The sequence below is a fragment of the Lactuca saligna genome, chromosome 4 (assembly GCF_052625555.1).
Source record: "Lactuca saligna cultivar CGN05327 chromosome 4, ASM5262555v1, whole genome shotgun sequence".
Classification (NCBI taxonomy): Eukaryota; Viridiplantae; Streptophyta; class Magnoliopsida; order Asterales; family Asteraceae; genus Lactuca; species Lactuca saligna.
Genome location: NC_136420.1, coordinates 214,235,726 through 214,256,543, shown reverse-complemented (window position 1 = coordinate 214,256,543; position 20,818 = coordinate 214,235,726). Strand labels below are relative to the sequence as shown.

At 39.6% G+C, this 20,818-nt stretch overlaps 1 pseudogene; it reads left to right on the top strand.

Moving 5' to 3' along the window:
• The first annotated feature begins 1,039 nt into the window (after window positions 1–1,039).
• Window positions 1,040–1,381, top strand: LOC145040472 (putative mitochondrial protein AtMg00820 pseudogene; annotated as a pseudogene).
• Window positions 1,382–20,818: the final 19,437 nt, after the last annotated feature.

The window sequence follows — 20,818 nt, the reverse complement described above, 5'->3', positions numbered from 1 at the left end:
TTCGTTGGGGGCCTGAGCAACAGACAGCTTTTGAGACTTTTAGATAGCAGTTATGTGAGGCATAGATTTTGACCCTGCTTGAGGGTGTTGATGACTTTGTGGTTTATTGTGATGCTTCAGTCTCCAATCTGGGGGCGGTATTGATGCAGTGGGTTCGTGTGATTATTTACGCTTCGAGGCAGCTGAAGCCTCATGAGGCGAATTATCCAACACATGATTTGGAGTTGGGGGCCGTGATTTTTTCCCTCAAGATTTCGCAGCATTACCTCTATGGGGTTCGTTGTACTATTTACACGGATTACAAGATCTTGAGGTATCTGATGGATCGGCCAAATCTGAACATGAGGCAGCACCGATGTTTAGATGTGGTGAAGGATTATGATTGTGAGATCCATTATCACCTAGGGAAGGCCAATGTGGTGGTCGATACTCTTCGCCACAAGGTGGTCGTGGCTCCAATCAAATATATATGTTTGAGGATGATCGTGTTTACTCCATTGTTTGAACGAATTTGTGAGGCTCAGGAAGAGGCTATGAAGGAAGAGCATCGAAAGAGTGAGCGTATTGTGGGTCAAGTGGCTTCCTTCTATTATGATATGTGTGGATTGTTGACTCTGCATTGGCGAGTCTGGGTTCCTTATTGAGGCGGTGTATGCTTAGTTATGATGGAGGAGGCCCACAAGTCGAGGTTCGTCATTTATCCCGGGGCGACGAAGATGTATAGGGATCTTTTTCCTGATTATTGGAGGCCTTGCATGAAGTGGGATGTGGCATGGTATGTCGAGGGGTGCCTGACTTGCAGGACGGTCAAGGCCAAGCATCAACGATCTTACTGCAAGATGCAACCTTTGGAGAAAAATGGATCATTATTAAATACTTCCCTAAGTTTCAAAGCATTCGGATGATTTGACTATTACTCAGGATATGGTTGATTCAGGTTCATCAACAATGATTCAGATGATTCGACTATTTCAAAGCATTCGGATGTATGTTTAATGTTTTTATTTCGAAAATCGAACCACATTCAGTTAAGATTGCTATGGAAGATCCTGATTGGATTGTTTCTATGCAATCCGAATTGGCTGAATTTGAACGAAACAAGGTTTGGAGGCTTGTTCCAAAACCTAAAGATGCTTCAATCATAGGCTTAAAGTGGATTTTCAAAAATAAAACTGATAAAGAAGGAAATATAGTGCGAAATAAAGCTAGGCTAGTTGTTAAAGGTTATTCGCAACAAAAAGGTATCGATTATGAAGACACCCTTGCCCCTGTCGCAAGACTTGAGGCTATTCGAATCTTTTTAGCCTATGCGCTACACAAGGACTCTGATGTTTATCAAATGGATGTTAAGTGTGCATTTCTCAATGGGGTTTTAGAATAAACGGTGCATGTTGAACAACCGCCAGGTTTCGTAAGTAAACATTACCCTGATCATTGCTATGTGTTAGATAAGGTTGTTTATGGTCTCAAACAAGCACCACGAGCATGGTATGCCACTCTTACTAATTTCTTAAAATCATCAAAATTTAGACAAGGATTTATCCCACTCTCTTTCGAAAGAAAGTTGGGAATCATCTCATGCTTGTTCAAATTTATGTTGATGATATTATTTTTGGCTCTACTAATCCTAATTTGTCAAATGAGTTTGAAAATATGATGACAAGCTAGTTTGAGATGAGCATGATGGGGAAGATCAATAATTTTATGGAGTTAAACATTCATCAAAGCAGAGAAGGAATTTTTATCAATCAAGAGAAGTATTCTCGAAATCTTCTTGAGAAGTTTGGAATGATGAATAACTCCAAGTTGCGAGTTCTGATGGTAGTTGGCACAAGACTTAGTCCTTCGTTGAATAAGTCGGTTGTTGATCTCACTTTATATAGGAGCATGATTGGTTTGTTACTATACCTAACAGCTAGTCGACCTGATATTATGTTTGTTATGTCCAATTGTGCTAGGTATCAGTCGAATCCCAGAGAACCTCATCTAACTGATGTTATGAACATCTTTCCATATCTCAAAGGCACAGTTTCATTGGGCTTGTGGTATCCTTCGAAAACAGGGTTTTTCATACAGGCATTCTCTGATGCGTGTCATGGAGGTTGTCAAATAGATCGAAAAAGAACAAGTGGTGGATGTCAACTATTGGATGGGAAGCTTGTGAGCTGGCAATCAAAGAAACAAACTTGTGTTTCAATTTCCATAGTAGAAGCAGAATATGTTGTTGCTGCAGCTTGGACTTCTCAAATCATATGGATTCAAAGTCAATTGTGTGATTATGCAATCAACATGAAGAAAATTCTGTTCTATTGTGATTCACAAAGTGCTATATGCATCTGCCATAATCCTGTGCAACATTCGAAAACCAAACACATCGCACTTTGCTATCACTTTATTAAAGATCATGTTGAAGATGGCAACATTGAAGTTCATTTTGTAAAAACAACGGATCAACTTGCAGATATCTTTACCAACCTTTGGATGAAAAGAATTTTCTAAGGATTTTGTCAGGCTTAGGCATGATTGATGCGAATTCTGTTCCATATGGGACTTTGTTATAATGTTACGCTACGTCGACATATCGTTGAATGGTACAGATGTTACTGTTCATGATTCAGAGTTCGATACAGTTCGATTTCAATTTTCCTCTGATCGATTCAGACTTTGCTTCATTACTCAAAGCGTAATTGCTATGTCGAGGCATCACCTCTATATGTCGGTACTTTTCATTTCGCTTATCTGATACATTCTTCCTATTTTTCTTAGATTGTTTTTATTTTTTTTTCTTTTCATTTCAAAAACAAAAATACCAAAAAGATTTTTATTTTTGTTCTTTTCATTTCAAAAACAAAAATACCAAAAAAGATTTTTATTTTTGTTCTTTTCCTTTCAAAAACAAAAATACCAAAAAGATTTTTATTTTTGTTCTTTTCCTTTCAAAAACAAAAATACCAAAAAGATTTTCTTATTTTTGTTATTTTCATTTCAAAAAAAAAATTACAAAAATCTTTTTTTATTGTTGTTGTGGTTAACGAGATTTGGTCTAGCTCGTTATCAAAATATACTGGTGGCACTTGCATTTGCAGCTTTAGGGAAAGGTATTACTTCCATACTTTGCACTAGTTAGGTGTCCCTAGAAGCATGTTGCAGCATGTTGTTCCAAACCTCCTAGACTCAATGTGTTTCGACGCCTTAATGGATCTCTCATCACGAGGGTTCCTTCCCAGTCGGGCTATATTCACATTAGTCAATAATCTACCTTACTTTTCTCATCTCGAGTTAAGAATTTTCTACTTGGTCCACATATAGGAGATGTACATTTCGTTTCTCAAACCAATCTTTTTCACCATAAAATTATTTCACGATCACATACAATGACATATACCCAAGAGATCTCTAGTTCAAACCAAACAGGATTTAGGTATGTACAAAGTATGTGTTTACGATCCTAACTCATGAGACCGTGATGATGGTGAAACCCACAATTTCGAAATCTTCAAGGAATTGACGATGAACTTCATGTTCAAGATTTTCACAAAACTTTTGTTTCAGCACCATATTTCGATATTCTAAATCATATTCTTTCAATATGAGTGGTCTTGATAAAATGCTCTAAACCCAAGACATTTTTGCACAACAGGATCCAACGCTTCAATTTTTTTCTTGAATATGATTTCTATCTGAATATCTGTTTGAACTTTTTTTACTTATAAATTTTTCCCAAATCCTACTTGTCACTAACTACAATGGTCAAACAAGTAATTCTGTTTACAATTACTCACACTTATGATGATTTGTGATACGTAACAAAATTTTGCCTACCAACGAAGACTTGAAAAAGAATCCCTTCGATACTCCTCTATGAGTATTCGATTGTAATTAAGGGGAAGCCACCCAAGCTGTTCGTCATCTCTCTTGATGTATAACGAAGTGATCTTTGCCTGAGATCTACTGTCACACCCCAAAACCAAGAACGGCGGAAACGTTCTGGGGCGGAGGACGTCATGTAAGTATCACAACACAGTAAATGTAAATAAGCAAACAACATCATCCATTGCATTAAATATATAATTTTAATACAAGCGTGTTCTGTACATTATAGACACCAAAAATAACGTATATCAAAATAATAAGATGAGTCTTGAATGCGCTCCATCTTCTCAAAAGCTGGCCTCGGTACCTGTCTACTGATGACCTGAGAATACAAGTTATTTTGAAAGAGTTTATCAGCATTAAGCTGGTGAGTTCATAAGTATTTTAGTGTCGGTATTTGTCATCCAAAAATGTTTGAACGTGTATAAAGTATAAGTTTGTAAAATGTATGTAAAGGTTTGCAATTGTTTGTAAAAGTTTGAATCTCTCAGAAAAACCTATATTTTCTATTAAAGTAGCCTTCTACCAAGGCTTAACTGTTTTGTATGCTCGTTTGATGTAAAAGTGTGTAAATTTCCCAAATGTAACTATCATTTAACAAAATATAGTTTGTACATAAACGTTTAAGTGAGGTTATCACTAAAAATATGTAATGGGTAAATCATTGTAGTACTGTAGCCTTGTATTATAAGAACTACTGTTGTACTAACTACCTTAAACCGGATTTATATTAAGGCATTACGTGATAAATTGCACCATACTATCGACTAGTAACAACGACAAATGAATGGTCGTAATAACGGAATGACATTTGGCACCCGCAGACCTGCAGGTCCGGCTGTAGCTAGCAGCAAGGTGTAGGATTGTCAATCCAGTATAGATCTATACGCAAACTCACTCTCTCCCTTCAAGAGAATTCTGGCTACAACTAGAGCCATGACAGTTAAGTCATGCTCCGATTTAAATCACAATAATAAAGTATTCATGTATATGTACTGTTTCTCGTTCTAGTATAGTTGTATATGTATTGTTTCTACCATCATTGTATATGTATTGTTTCTAGCATCATTGTATATGTATTGTTTCTAGTATATGTATATGTATTGTTTCTAGCATCATTGTATATGTATTGTTTCTAGTATATGTATATGAATTGTTTCTAGCATCATTGTATATGTATTGTTTCTAGTATATGTATATGTATTGTGTTACCCCGATGGTAACTAACTATTGATGTACTGATAAATATGAATATTGAACTACTTTTATGTCTATACATGTATATATGATATATAACTAATATTGAAACGACCTTCGGATGGTCACCCGAAATCCCACCAGACCACATCTCAGTGCGCGAAAAGGAAATAGGGCGGATGGCCTTCCTAAGCCCTTTAAACATTTCTTATATATATATATATATACATATATGGGCATGCAATTTATAAGAAATAAAACAAAGTTTAATAAAAGCATTTGATAAGTAAAAAGAGTTTGTAAAACATTTGAAGTGAAACAGTTTGATAAACAGTTGAACGGTGATAAAATCATTGGTTTTCTAGTTATTAATCACATGTGATTAATGCAATCACATGTGATTGATGTAATAACTATAAGTATTTGACTTGTATCCCCCCCCCCCCCATAAAGTATTTAAAACATTTAAAAGTATTTCAAAGGTTGATTAAAGGGGTATAAACTCACTTGTGGTGAGTAGATTGAATTGATGTATCGGGTACCGTGCTAAGTGTCAAACGGAGACTTGTTCACACGATCGAGCCTAGTTATCATATAATAAGCATATATATAACTAATTAGCCACATAATAACTTAAGAAAGTAAGTTAACACAATTAGGAACATGTATACACTTTGTATAAGTGTTATAGGTCCTAATGGTTGCATCTGAGTTGATACGGGACAAGGCAAAAGGGTTTGAAACATCAAATGGCCTTGCATAAGAGTTCACCACCCAACAAACCCCACCCTTTGGAGTTTACGGCCGTAAAATCATGGGTTTATGGCCGTGAATTCCTCATATGGTGGTTTTGGGTGTTTTAAAGTGTTATCTTGATCCAAGAACACTCCTAGCTTTGTTGGAATAATACATGAAGTAGTTTAAGGCCCTAGAATGCTCCATAGGGGAGTTTACGGCCTATAGTCCATATACCCTAGAGTTTACGGCCGTAAACTCCTACGGGTGATGGCTTTTAATTCATTTGAGGCCCTTGCATGTGTAGGATAGCTTCCATACTTTTATCTAAGGCTAATGGGGACAAGATGCACACATTTAGGTCATCACTTGGAGTTTACGGCCCAAGATATGTTCCTTGGCCGTAAACTCCTTTTAAGGAGTGATTATGAAGTCCTTTGATCCCCATCCAAGTCCCATGTGTTCAAGGTAAATTGTCTTAAGGCCTTAGGGGTGTTTGTGGTGCATTTCACCCTTAGAAAAGGGGTTTACGGCCCAAGATCCTTCCTTGGCCGTAAACTCCTATAATTCTATCATTTTGAAGTCCAAAATAAGCACAAGTATTAGTGGTTAAAGTCCTTAGGCTCAAGGAGGCAAGTTAGGGCATTTATGTCCCTTAAAAAGGGGTTTACGGCCCAAGAAGTTCCTTGGCCGTAAACTCCTCTAACTTGTGTTTCTTGGTTGCTTTTTAGTCTCAAATGTCCATACCTTAACCCCTAAACAAGTTGTCTAACACGGAATCGGGACTAGGAAGCCTTAAAGTTCCATTTTGGAGTTTACTCCCCAAGAACGTTCTTGGGCGGTAAAGTCCTGGATCTTGTAATCTAAACATGTTATTGATGTTATAAAGCATCTAACAAGTATTGAAACACATTTAGTAAAGTAGACTCACAATCTGGGATGAAAACCCGAAGATCCATCAGAGAGAATTAGCTTTTCTCTAGTTGGAATTGTGAATAATGAATTAATTAAAATCAGAAATCTATTTATAGTCCAGGAATATTTTGACAGAAAATATTTTTATTCCGGAAGTCGGACTATAACATTGTGAAACTTAAAATGTTCAAGTTTCACAATTTCAGGAGCATCCACTCTCCTGATACGTCCAGAAACGTAAACCCTAATGTACACAAACTTGTTCGGAAAAGTCTGAAATTTCCAGAAACTGGACTAGCGTCTTTTGAATAGATAATGTTCGTACAATGGAAATTTCGGGTTGTCACATCATCCCCCCGTTAGAAGGAATTTCATCCCGAAATTAGAATTTAAGCAAATAAGAAGTTACAAATAACTAAGCGAAAAGATGAGGATATTTCAGTTTCATCTGATCCTCGCGTTCCCAAGTGAATTCTGGTCCTCGCTTGGCGTTCCAGCGAACCTTCACGATAGGGATACGGCTTTGCTTCGTCTGCTTGACCTCACGGTCCATGATCTCTACAGGTTCTTCCACGAAGTTGAGGCTCTCGTTGATCTCGATCTCGTCGAGTGGGATTACGAGAGTCTCGTCGGACAGACACTTTTTCAAGTTAGATACGTGGAATGTAGAATGTAAGTTATGAAGTGCGTCGGGTAGATCAAGTTTGTAAGCTACGGGGCCGACTCTTACGAGAATCTCGAAAGGCCCTATGTACCTAGGATTAAGCTTTCCACGCTTACCGAAGTGTATCAAGCCCTTCCAGGGTGAGACTTTGAGAAGGACTCGGTCTCCCACCTGAAATTCCAAAGGTTTTCTGCGTTTATCAGCGTAGCTCTTTTGTCGGTCTCTAGAGGCTTTCAATCGTTCACGAATCTGAATGATCTTCTCTGTCGTTTCCCGAATGATTTCCGGACCAGTGAGAGTACTGTCGGAGGCTTGCCCTCTAGCTAATTGGGTATCACCCACCTCAGCCCAGCACCGAGGGGATCTGCACTTTCGGCCGTAGAGAGCTTCAAATGGTGCTGCTTTTATGCTCGTGTGATAACTGTTGTTGTAGGAAAATTCGACGAGGGGTAAATGAGTATCCCACGCTTTTCCAAAGTCAATTACACAAGCACGCAACATATCTTCTAAAGTCTGGATTGTCCTCTCGCTCTGTCCGTCAGTCTGTGGATGGTAGGCTGTGCTCATGTCCAGCCTTGTTCCTAGGGAATGTTGCAGTGATTGCCAGAATCTTGAGGTGAACCTACTATCTCGATCAGAGATAATGGATATAGGCACACCATGTAGTCGTACGATTTCCCTAATGTATGTTCTCGTAAGTTTCTCCATCTTGTCGGTTTCTTTGATAGGCAGGAAGTGTGCAGACTTGGTCAATCTATCAACGATGACCCATATGGTATCAAGTCCACCCGTTGTCTTGGACAACTTGGTTATGAAATCCATAGTGATCCGCTCCCACTTCCATTCTGGAATCTCTGGTTGTTGCAATAAACCAGAGGGCTTCTGGTACTCGACCTTTACCTTTGCACAAGTAAGGCATTTACTCACAAAGGTAGCAATCTCTGCTTTCATATTAGGCCACCAGTATAGCTTTTTAAGATCCAGATACATCTTATCTGAACCTGGGTGGACGGAATACCGAGTGTTGTGCGCCTCGGTCATGACTAAGTCTCGGAAACCACCGTGTTTCGGTGTACAGATCCGATCCATGAAGTATAAGGCTCCGTGACCCTTGGCTTCTAAATTCTTGTCCATTCCTCTAAGGGATTCACTCGTCACATTTTCAGGTTTCATGGCTTCAAGTTGGGCCGCCTGAATTTGGTTAGACAAGTGTGAATGGATGGTTATTGATAATGACTTGACCTTGCGACCAGAATATTCTTTCCGACTCAGTGCGTCTGCTACTACGTTGGCTTTACCCGGATGATAACGAATATCGCATTCGTAATCACTGAGTAGCTCGACCCACCGTCGTTATCTCACGTTGAGCTCCTTCTGATCGAATATGTGTTGTAAACTCTTGTGGTCGGTAAAGATAGTGCTCTTCGTTCCATACAAGTAATGTCTCCAGATCTTCAGAGCAAACACCACTGCTCCCAGTTCAAGATCGTGTGTCGTATAGTTAACTTCGTGTGTCTTCAACTGTCGGTAGGCGTAGGCGATGACCTTACCTCGTTGCATCAGAACACACCCGAGCCCTTGGTTCGATGCATCGCAATAGACTACGAAGTCTTCTATCTCTTCGGGGAGAGATAGTATTGGCGCGGTGCACAAGGCTCGTTTGAGCGTTTGGAACGCTCTCTCTTGTTTCTCTTCCCAGTCAAAGGCCACGCCTTTCTGGGTCAGGGTTGTAAGAGGTTTCGCTATTCGGGAGAATTTCTGAATGAATTAGCGGTAGTAACCAGCAAGGCCTAGAAATTGAAGAATTTCTGTCGGTGTCTTGGGTGCTGACCAGTTCTCAATGGCTTTAATTTTGGATGGGTCCACGTGGATTCCCTCTTCGCTTACCACGTGTCCTAAGAATTCGACTCTTCAGATCCAAAATTCACATTTCGAGAACTTCGCATAAAGTTTCTCCGTTCGTAAAGTTCCTAAAACTAGTCGTAGGTGATCGCCATGCTCTTCCTTACTTCGGGAGTAGATCAGGATGTCGTCAATGAAAACGATGACGAACTGATCCAAGTAAGGTCGGCATACTCTGTTCATCAGGTCCATGAAAACTGCTGGCGCATTGGTCAATCCGAATGGCATCACCACGAACTCGTAGTGTCCGTAACGAGTTCGGAAGGTTGTCTTGGGAACATCCTCCTCTAGCACTCGTAACTGGTGATATCCGGATCTTAGATCAATTTTGGAGGAATAGTTTGCCCCTTGAAGTTGGTCAAATAGATCGTCTATGCGAGGTAGAGGGTAACGATTTTTGACCGTCAGTTTGTTGAGTTCTCTGTAGTCGATACACATACGGAATGATCCGTCTTTCTTCTTAATGAACAAGACCGGTACTCCCCAAGGTGAGAAGCTTGGTCTTATGAAGCCCTTGCTGAGCAGTTCGTTAGGTTGACCAGATAATTCCTGCATCTCCGCTGGTGCTAATCGGTAAGGCGACTTGGCTACTGGGGTAGCTCCTGGAACTAAGTCGATACGGAACTCGACCTGTCGTTGCGGAGGTAATCCAGGTAGTTCTTCTGGGAAAATGTCGGGAAAGTCGCTCACTACTGGAATGTTCTTGAGTTCTTTCGTTTCGAGGTTCGTGTCGACGACGTGAGCAAGGAATGCGTGGTATTCTTTGCGCAGATATTTATGTGCTTGAATACTTGATATAATGCGAAGACTCGTACCAGGTTTGTCGCCGTAGACTATAAGAGTTTCGTTAGACGGAAGGTTTAGTCGGACTGCTTTCTCGAAGCACATGATGTCGGCGCGATGAAGACTCAACCAATCCATGCCGATGATGACGTCGAAACTTTTTATTGAGACCGGCATGAGGTCGATGGGGAATGAATGGTTATCTAGGGTTAGGATACATCCTAAGTATATGCTACTGGTGTTTTTTGTTTTGCCGTTAGCCATTTCTACTATGAATTGTTCTTTAAGTGCGTGTGGTTGTGGTTTAAGCATGCGAGCAAATTTATGGTTTACGAAGCTTCGCTCCGCTCCACTATCGAACAGAATGCATGCATAGGAGTTATTGAGGAGGAACGTACCAATCACCACTGTTGGGTCAGCGACTGCTTCCCCATGGCCTATAGCTAGTACCCTCCCTGCTCCTCCAGCATTTCTCGCTTTGGGGCAGTCCCTCTTTTAGTGGCCTGTTTCACCACATCCATAGCAAGTTGGGCTCGCGCCAGAGCCAGGGACTTGTGTGATCGGTTGCGCCGGGAATTTACAGAAACGGACGGTGTGTCCTTTTCTGTTGCAGTTAGAGCACTGCATTTCACGGCAGGGGCCGTTATGGTGGAAGTTGCATTTGTTGCACTTCGGCAAACTTCCAGCATACTGCTTCGTCGGAGCAGTAGCAGCAGGGGTTACTGCGGCATGTACTGCCACAATTTGCTGCTTCTTGGCAGCTCGCTGCCTCTTCTTGTCATCCCAGAACTTCCGCTTGGTGTCAGCGGGTTTGGATTGTTCTGAGATGGCTAGGGTTGTTGTGGTTGCAGGGGTTTTGACACCATGGTCAATGAGTCGCTGTGCCAGTCGCTTGGCATTGTCGAAGGTAGCGGGGTTTGATGATAGAACATTCCCCTGATACGGAGGAACTAGCCCCCATATGTACCTTTCAATCTTCTTCCCTTCAGTGGGAACCATATTAGGGCAGAGGGCCACCAGTTCGCTAAACCGGGCAGTGTAAGCGATAATGTTGGTGCCCTTCATGGTCAGGCTCCAAAGCTCCTATTCCAGTTTCTGGATCTCGCCCCTCGGGCAGTATTCCTCAATCATGAGGTCTTTCATCGTATCCCAGCCTATGTCGTTGGCCACGACGAGAGTTAGAGATTTAACGTGGCTGTTCCACCACGTCAGTGCCTTCCCTTCGAAGGTGCATGCGGCATATTTAACTTTGCTCGCAGCAGGGCAAGAACAAATTTCGAAGACTGATTCAGTCTTCTCGAACCATTACGAGAGAGCAATGACTCCGCCAGTCCCATGGAAGGGTTTTGGCTTACAGTTGGTGAAATCCTTGTAAGAGCACTCTCTCGAGCGCACAGGAGTTTCAACCGGAATGGAGTTAACCGGGGTTCCACCTCTACTGGCATCAGTAGAGTGATACTGTGCCATGGCAGTTGCCACTGCTGCAGCTACGGCAGCATTTAGGGCTGTTGTATCAATGACCGGAGGTGGTGGAGGTGTAGGGTTATTCCGGGTAGATTTGCGAGGAGGCATCTTTCAACTATAAGTTTATAAAGATGAGAAAAGTGGTAAGAATCAATTTGTAAGTAATGTGCGAATGACACATGGACTAACTAACCATAGCCCAACAATTGAATGAGTGTTTGTGTTCATAACCAGAAGGATGTGTAGGAAAACCCAAATGTAAAGATTCATCCCACAGAGTAGGTAGTTGTCAATAATACTGGTATTACTGATGTAACGAGTTCAATGAAAACTGACCTAACAGTAGGTCTTACATTATACCATACAGAAAGTTTGACAGTTCTTAGATTCCTAATTAGAGTACTGAAAGTTAGGAATATTTTACAGATAAGTGCTACTTAGAGCACAAATGTTAAAAGTCTAATCCTTAACCCAAAAGATAATGATGTACTAGACATCATCTAACGGCGATGAGTATTCCTCGGGAGAACCCTGAGGTCTCTCATTTGACATACCACCTCTTGAAGGTGTCGTTCATGAGCCCTTTGACGAGCTCGAAGTTCCATGACTTCAGCTTGAGAGGCAACCAGACGTTGCTGCAGAGTTTCATTGGTTCTTCGGGTCCGTTCCATATCTTCTTCGAGACGGCGAATGCGAACTGTGTTGACACCAGAGTTGGCATCAATCTCCACGACCCGGTCGATGGCTGCTCGACCTTGCTCGACATTACGAGCTATTCTACGGATAAGGACAGGTAGAGCTCGGTCAGCAGAGCCACCATCGTTGACGTTGTAAAAAGTTCGGTCCCCAAAGTATGGTAAGGGTTGACCCTGTTCGTCACTCCAGCGATTCAAGTTATCTACCCACAAGGGAGTGGGACCTAGAAAAGCTGGTTGAGGGTTGTTGTTCGGGGCTTGACCTACTGGAGGTAGGTTGTTGACTTCGGGCTCAGAGTCTGATCCATTTGAGAAGCCTTCAGCTTGATGATCATCCAACGGGATTGGGTGTTCATCATCAGACCTGCTTCGAGCCATCCTGCGTTGCCTTCATTTGGAAAGTACGGGTCGCCGTGATGGAATCCAGCCATTTAGATCTACGCGAGAAGAGAGGTATAAAGATATAGTATACAAGTAGTTGGTAGTACAAAATACACCTATAGTATTTTAAGTTTAGGTTCTATTGAATCTTCTTGTGGTATTGTTGGTAAGTTTTTAGACTTGTTAACACATCACAACCATTCTAGGGCATATGCTAATCACTCCTCGGACCAGCATAGTTGATCAGGCTATGCCATTCCCAGGACTGACCATATATCCCCGAGCTTACCTGTGATATTTAACAATCGTAATACTTTTGTTCTTGTCGTTGTGACACTGGTTTTAGTATGAATGTAGACTAGTATACTTAATTAAATATTTTAGTATTTTAAGTATAGACTCTTGGTCAGAGTGTTTTAATCCCAAATGGGTTTATAGTTTAGTATATCTTTTATGGGTTGATACACTTGATTCACTATAAACAATGCTCTGATACCAATCTATCACACCCCAAAACCAAGAACGGCGGAAACGTTCTGGGGCGGAGGACGTCATGTAAGTATCACAACACAGTAAATGTAAATAAGCAAACAACATCATCCATTGCATTAAATATATAATTTTAATACAAGTGTGTTCTGTACATTATAGACACCAAAAATAACGTATATCAAAATAATAAGATGAGTCTTGAATGCGCTCCATCTTCTCAAAAGTTGGCCTCGGTACCTGTCTACTAATGACCTGAGAATACAAATTATTTTGAAAGAGTTTATCAGCATTAAGCTGGTGAGTTCATAAGTATTTTAGTGTCGGTATTTGTCATCCAAAAATGTTTGAACGTGTATAAAGTATAAGTTTGTAAAATGTATGTAAAGGTTTGCAATTGTTTGTAAAAGTTTGAATCTCTCACAAAAACCTATATTTTCTATTAAAGTAGCCTTCTACCAAGGCTCAACTGTTTTGTATGCTCGTTTGATGTAAAAGTGTGTAAATTTCCCAAATGTAACTATCATTTAACAAAATATAGTTTGTACATAAACGTTTAAGTGAGGTTATCACTAAAAATAAGTAATGGGTAAATCATTGTAGTACTGTAGCCTTGTATTATAAGAACTACTGTTGTACTAACTACCTTAAACCGGATTTATATTAAGGCATTACGTGATAAATTGCACCATACTATCGACTAGTAACAACGACAAATGAATGGTCGTAATAACGGAATGACGTTTGGCACCCGCAGACCTGCAGGTCCGGCTGTAGCTAGCAGCAAGGTGTAGGATTATCAATCCAGTATAGATCTATACGCAAACTCACTCTCTCCCTTCAAGAGAATTCTGGCTACAACTCGAGCCATGACAGTTAAGTCATGCTCCGATTTAAATCACAATAATAAAGTATTCATGTATATGTACTGTTTCTCGTTCTAGTATAGTTGTATATGTATTGTTTCTAGCATCATTGTATATGTATTGTTTCTAGCATCATTGTATATGTATTGTTTCTAGCATCATTGTATATGTATTGTTTCTAGTATATGTATATGTATTGTTTCTAGCATCATTGTATATGTATTGTTTCTAGTATATGTATATGTATTGTGTTACCCCGATGGTAACTAACTATTGATGTACTGATAAATATGAATATGGAACTACTTTTATGTCTATACATGTATATATGATATATAACTAATATTGAAACGACCTTCGGATGGTCACCCGAAATCCCACCAGACCACATCTCAGTGCGCGAAAAGGAAATAGGGCGGATGGCCTTCCTAAGCCCTTTAAACATTTCTTATATATATATACATATATGGGCATGCAATTTATAAGAAATAAAACAAAGTTTAATAAAAGCATTTGATAAGTAAAAAGAGTTTGTAAAACATTTGAAGTGAAACAGTTTGATAAACAGTTGAACGGTGATAAAATCATTGGTTTTCTAGTTATTAATCACATGTGATTAATGCAATCACATGTGATTGATGTAATAACTATAAGTATTTGACTTGTATCCCCCCCCATAAAGTATTTAAAACATTTAAAAGTATTTCAAAGGTTGATTAAAGGGGTATAAACTCACTTGTGGTGAGTAGATTGAATTGATGTATCGGGTACCGTGCTAAGTGTCAAACGGAGACTTGTTCACACGTTCGAGCCTAGTTATCATATAATAAGCATATATATAACTAATTAGCCACATAATAACTTAAGAAAGTAAGTTAACACAATTAGGAACATGTATACACTTTGTATAAGTGTTATAGGTCCTAATGGTTGCATCTAAGTTGATACGGGACAAGGCAAAAGGGTTTGAAACATCAAATGGCCTTGCATAAGAGTTCACCACCCAACAAACCCCACCCTTTGGAGTTTATGGCCGTAAACTCATGGGTTTATGGCCGTGAATTCCTCATATGGTGGTTTTGGGTGTTTTAAAGTGTTATCTTGATCCAAGAACACTCCTAGCTTTGTTGGAATAATACATGAAGTAGTTTAAGGCCCTAGAATGCTCCATAGGGGAGTTTACGGCCTATAGTCCATATACCCTAGAGTTTACGACCGTAAACTCCTATGGGTGATGGCTTTTAATTCATTTGAGGCCCTTTCATGTGTAGGATAGCTTCCATACTTTTATCTAAGGCTAATGGGGACAAGATGCACACATTTAGGTCATCGCTTGGAGTTTACGGCCCAAGATATGTTCCTTGGCCGTAAACTCCTTTTAAGGAGTGATGATGAAGTCCTTTGATCCCCATCCAAGTCCCATGTGTTCAAGGTAAATTGTCTTAAGGCCTTAGGGGTGTTTGTGGTGCATTTCACCCTTAGAAAAGGGGTTTACGGCCCAAGATCCTTCCTTGGCCGTAAACTCCTATAATTCTATCATTTTGAAGTGTTTTGAAGTCCAAAATAAGCACAAGTATTAGTGGTTAAAGTCCTTAGGCTCAAGGAGGCAAGTTAGGGCATTTATGTCCCTTAAAAAGGGGTTTACGGCCCAAGAAATTCCTTGGCCGTAAACTCCTCTAACTTGTGTTTCTTGGTTGCTTTTTAGTCTCAAATGTTCATACCTTAACCCCTAAACAAGTTGTCTAACACGGAATCGGGACTAGGAAGCCTTAAAGTTCCATTTTGGAGTTTACTCCCCAAGAACGTTCTTGGGCGGTAAAGTCCCGGATCTTGTAATCTAAACATGTTATTGATGTTATAAAGCATCTAACAAGTATTGAAACACATTTAGTAAAGTAGACTCACAATCTGGGATGAAAACCCGAAGATCCGTCAGAGAGAATTGGCTTTTCTCTAGTTGGAATTGTGAATAATGAATTAATTAAATTCAGAAATCTATTTATAGTCCAGGAATATTTTGACAGAAAATATTTTTATTCCGGAAGTCGGACTATAACATTGTGAAACTTAAAATGTTCAAGTTTCACAATTTCAGGAGCATCCACTCTCCTGATACGTCCAGAAACGTAAACCCTAATGTACACAAACTTGTTCGGAAAAGTCTGAAATTTCCAGAAACTGGACTAGCGTCTTTTGAATAGATAATGTTCGTACAATGGAAATTTCGGGTTGTCACATCTACCCACCTTTATGTCGATTTTTTAATTGACATCACAGATCTAATTTTATTTTTTATCTTGATCTTATCTCATTCTTTTGCACACTTATGCACACACTGAAATCCTTTAGGTTATGAGTAATACCAACTCAGGCTGATGATTTCGAAACGTTTGACATATTACTTCGCTTCGCAATCCAAAAGCGAAAGAGCCCAACCTCCAAGCTGACGGTTCTTATCCCCTTGGGGCACGCAAAAAGATGGGTTGATGTGACGGTTTCTTTGCTTCACAATTTTCCAGGAACAGAGCTCACCACTTTTCGGATGTGGCTACTTTTACAATTATAGGCCCGATTTTCAAGGGAATACGTGGCACGATTTTAATGCATAACCGCTTCAAATTTAAAGTTGGGGTTTACGTATAAAAGGGTTTTGGGTAATCTCATTCCAACTTTATGAGGTCAAGTTAAATATTTCCCAAATATTATTCCTTTTCCTCTCAAATATCTGCAAACCCTAATAATGGCGGCCAAAACTGTGAACATGGAGCCTTCTCAAACCACTGATGAGGCAACATCACAACCACTTTTGAAGATTCAAAGCACAAATTACAGTTCAACTAAATGTTGATGCTTATCCTGAAGAACTGAAGATGCTTATCGTTACCTTGAATCACTTTGTCTTATCTACTGTTATAACAGCTTCTTTCTCAATTCCAATGACGTGGTTATCGCTTGCTACTTCCACTATTGTATTTAACAAGACAACCAAGGTGGTTACCTTTCAATTGACCAGTGAGAAGAAGTATAAGTTGACCAAGAAGCAGTTTGCCCAATCCTAATGTCGAACCTTTTTATGAGGTTACAAATGAACAGGTGGTTCATATGTTCAACGAGATGGGTCATCAACCACCTCTTATCAGAATAAGTGACTTCAAGAAATCATCTACACCTTGCATTTGGAACTTTCTCTTTGGTATCTTCCTTTGATTCTTGACAGGTCGGAGTGTTGGATTGGACAAGGCAAAATTAGAGGTTTATGCTATGGTCGTGGGATTGTACTATGACTTACTTATTGATTATGCATCCCAGCTATGGCAAGAGTTTGGAAACAACATTGTTAATACCAATGTTGTTAATGGTATTTCTTATGCTCGTTATTGGAGCTTACTTTTGAATTCTGTCTATGAGAAGGAGGGGATCTTGATCCTAAAGTTGAGTTCGGAATATATCAACATCCTAAGATTGTGGAGGATGATTCAAATGTTTTTCCAATTATTGCAAGGATACCTAATGCAATGTTTCGCAAAGTCAATCCTGTTCTTATTGCCTGTCTTCAAACAACAAATCCTTCGATTGAGACTGGGGTGTTATTGGCGAAGGGTGTTGCCGGTCCTTCCAAAAGAACTAAGGGCTCAAAGAAAGTTGTTTAGGATAGTCCATCGAAGCCTGTTTCTGTTTCTACATCAAAGAAGGTTACAAAGAAGGTTAGTACATCAAAGCTTAATCATGTTCCTATTCAATAGGAGATTGTTCAACCTGTTCAAGAAGAGACTTCTCAACCAGCAAAGGTGGTCATGTCTTCGAAGTCTGGTGTTCTCAAAAGATTAAAGAAAATGGCTCACAGACCTCGTCATTCATCGGACAGGCCTGATTTCGAAACAGTCTCTAAGAAGTCCCCATCTTCTACCAAGAGTATTTCTTTTTCAAAGAGGGTTCGTAAGCCTCAAATCACTCACAAGGGTGTCGCAATTCTTGAGCTCCCAGCTCCTGTTTCTCCATCTTCTAAGAAACGATGAGCTCATGAAATGGTGAAGAAGATTCAAAAGAAGCAAAATAAAGTTAAAGATACATTGGATGAGGTGGTTCTTGAAATAGATGTCGGTGCTAGTGGTAAGTCTCCATCTCCACTTCTACATGCTGATACGGGTTTTTCATCACCAAAGAGGGACTCCATTCAAGTTGACTTTCGAGGCGACTAACAATCTTGATGGCAATGTGGAAACATTTCATGTGGACACAACCATCAATCTGGGTGATCATTTGCAATTATCCATCCCTGAGCAGGCTTCGGTCATACCACCCGAAGTTCCGCAAGTCAAGTCCAATATGGAGGAGGTTCGAACTTCAGGCATCACTACGAACATATCTGATATGGATGTAAATGTCAATAAGGGTGATGGGGTGTCGATTTCTCAAGCCAAGGTACTTCGGAATCAATCATCGTCTCATCTACCTTTGAAGCTTCTTATATTGATGCGATTACTTCGTTACCACCATTTCATTCACCAATTTCTACTTCCTTACCACAATCCACAATTTCACCTACCTTTCAAAGCATTCTCAATCAACCAATCGCATCTATGTTTCATTCGCAACCACTGAAGGTCCAACATCTATTCCTGATACTCTAACAAAGGATGATGATGTGTGTATTTATTTTGTTGATCTTCAGTTTGATCCATAAGGGGAGGATATACCAGATCATATGTTAATGTCTGGTAAGCAATTCAAGATCCTCAACCGCAACCTTAATTCATTACTCCAGCTTCAGACTGACACTAGAAGTCGAAGCAATGTCATTGGGATAGAGGTTGATATGATGATCAAAGCTTAAGAACTTCGACTGAGAGCAGTGCTAAACCAGATGGACAAAAATAACGAACTTTGGGTGAAATCTCAATTTGACTCATTCAATCATGAAGTCAAAGATTTACGAGCTATTGCAAAGGAACATCATATGTTAGTTATTCAAGCTGTCAAGAGGGTTCAAGAGGATGTAAACTTGAAGATTAAAGAAATTTGACAAGAAATGACGTAGGAGGTTGCGAAGGTTGATCAGAACTATTCTAGCATTCATACTAAGGTAGATATAGTTGTTGATGCATTCACGAAGCTCGCTGAGTATCACACTTCTCTTAACTCTAAGGAGTTCGTACATCTACAAGGCGTGTTGGCAGAAGTGAAGGAGATGATTTCGAAACTTGCTATTCCTCCTACTTCCACAGTTTCTCAAGAGTCCATCTCACAACTGTTTTCGGAGTCTCAACTGAAGGCTGGTCTTGATCCTTTACTACAATTGGTTAACTTGATGCCCATGGCTGCCCCACCTGTTTCCACAGGGGTGCAAGGGGGAGATAAGGGGGTGGGTGCATCAAAGAATTCGGATCAATGTGAAGTTGTTGGTAAGATGTCAAGCACACAAATTTCCACTACATTTCCAATATCTACAACCATGACTTCGAAACCTTTAACTAAAGGTATTGTCATTGGATCATCTACTCTTGGGTCAAGTTCGAAGGCACCTCCATCAACAAAAGATTTGAAGCAAAGAGGAAAGGGTATTTTAATAGAACCAACTGCCGAAGAGAAAAAGTTGCCCTTAGAGCAGGAAATGAAAAAACAAAGAAAGATTTAGAGTATTCTTCGACAAAGACAAAGCAATCCTTCTGGTATAGATAAGGGTGATCCATCCAAACATTATAGCTACGAAACAATTGAGGCTAATGTGTTCAGTGGAGTTATGCATGAGTTTGCCAAAGTTCCCAAAAAGAGCTATGATATAAAAAACTTATATTTCAATCAGCTAGACTTCCCAATCAATGAAATGATGTTCATTTCTTTGCAATATCAAATTGTTGATAAATTTGAAGACAATGAAGAATTTAAAAGGCTGAAGCTGAGATTCCATGCGGTTCTTGGAAAAGAGAAGAAGAGATTTGGTCCTTGGTGAAGATTGTGAAAGTTTTGAATATCTCAAAGGATGTGTTATTCGAAGGGGTATTACAGAATTTCATATTCCATGCAGTTCGAGCCAACAACGTAGCTTTCGATTTTTCAATAGCATATTTTCCATTGATGAATACCAATGATCTCATCAATGTTGCTAAGATTTTGAAGTATACAGATGTTTCGAAACTACAATTAACCAACAAAGAAGATTTTCTTCTTGGACTTGCTTATATTAAGCTCTTCATAGACAATTACTATGATTGTCTTGCAATGACGGATGTTGAGCTTGCACTTACAATGGGAAAACAAGTCACTGTCCCACAATCTTTGTTGAAAGGTACATTGAATTTGAAGAATTATGATGATGGAGAAATTTGTTTGAAGCCACTGGGAATTGTTTATGTTGGGAAGAGTAAAAACAACAAAATTACAAAGTTCTTATTCTAGATTGAAGATGTAGAAAGATATACGAACTCTCAGTATACAAATTTACTGGTTCGTATCAATAATTGCAAGAAGAATTCAAAAGGTGATAAAGCTGAAGTTCGTCAGTCGATTTTGTGGTATATAGAAGTTCAGAAGGTCTTACATCAAGTTGTTCAGATGCTGATGACTTAGGATTCAACACTGCTTACAAAGGGGGAGAATGTTGGGGTTGAAATAGTTGTAAGGTGTCGAAGCGTCCTATGTCTTTTGTTAGTATCGAAGTTAGTAACTTAGTATTGATTATTTGCATAAGGATATATTGTAAAGTCGAAGTGTGAATGTAGAAGCCCTTATGTATTTTTTTTTTTTTGTATGTTTTTATTATCCCTATAAATAGGTGATAGTTACTAGAGTTAGAGTAATCTTTGAAAGCCTTCGCTACTTTACTCTATAGATTCTATTTACATTTTGTGTTCATA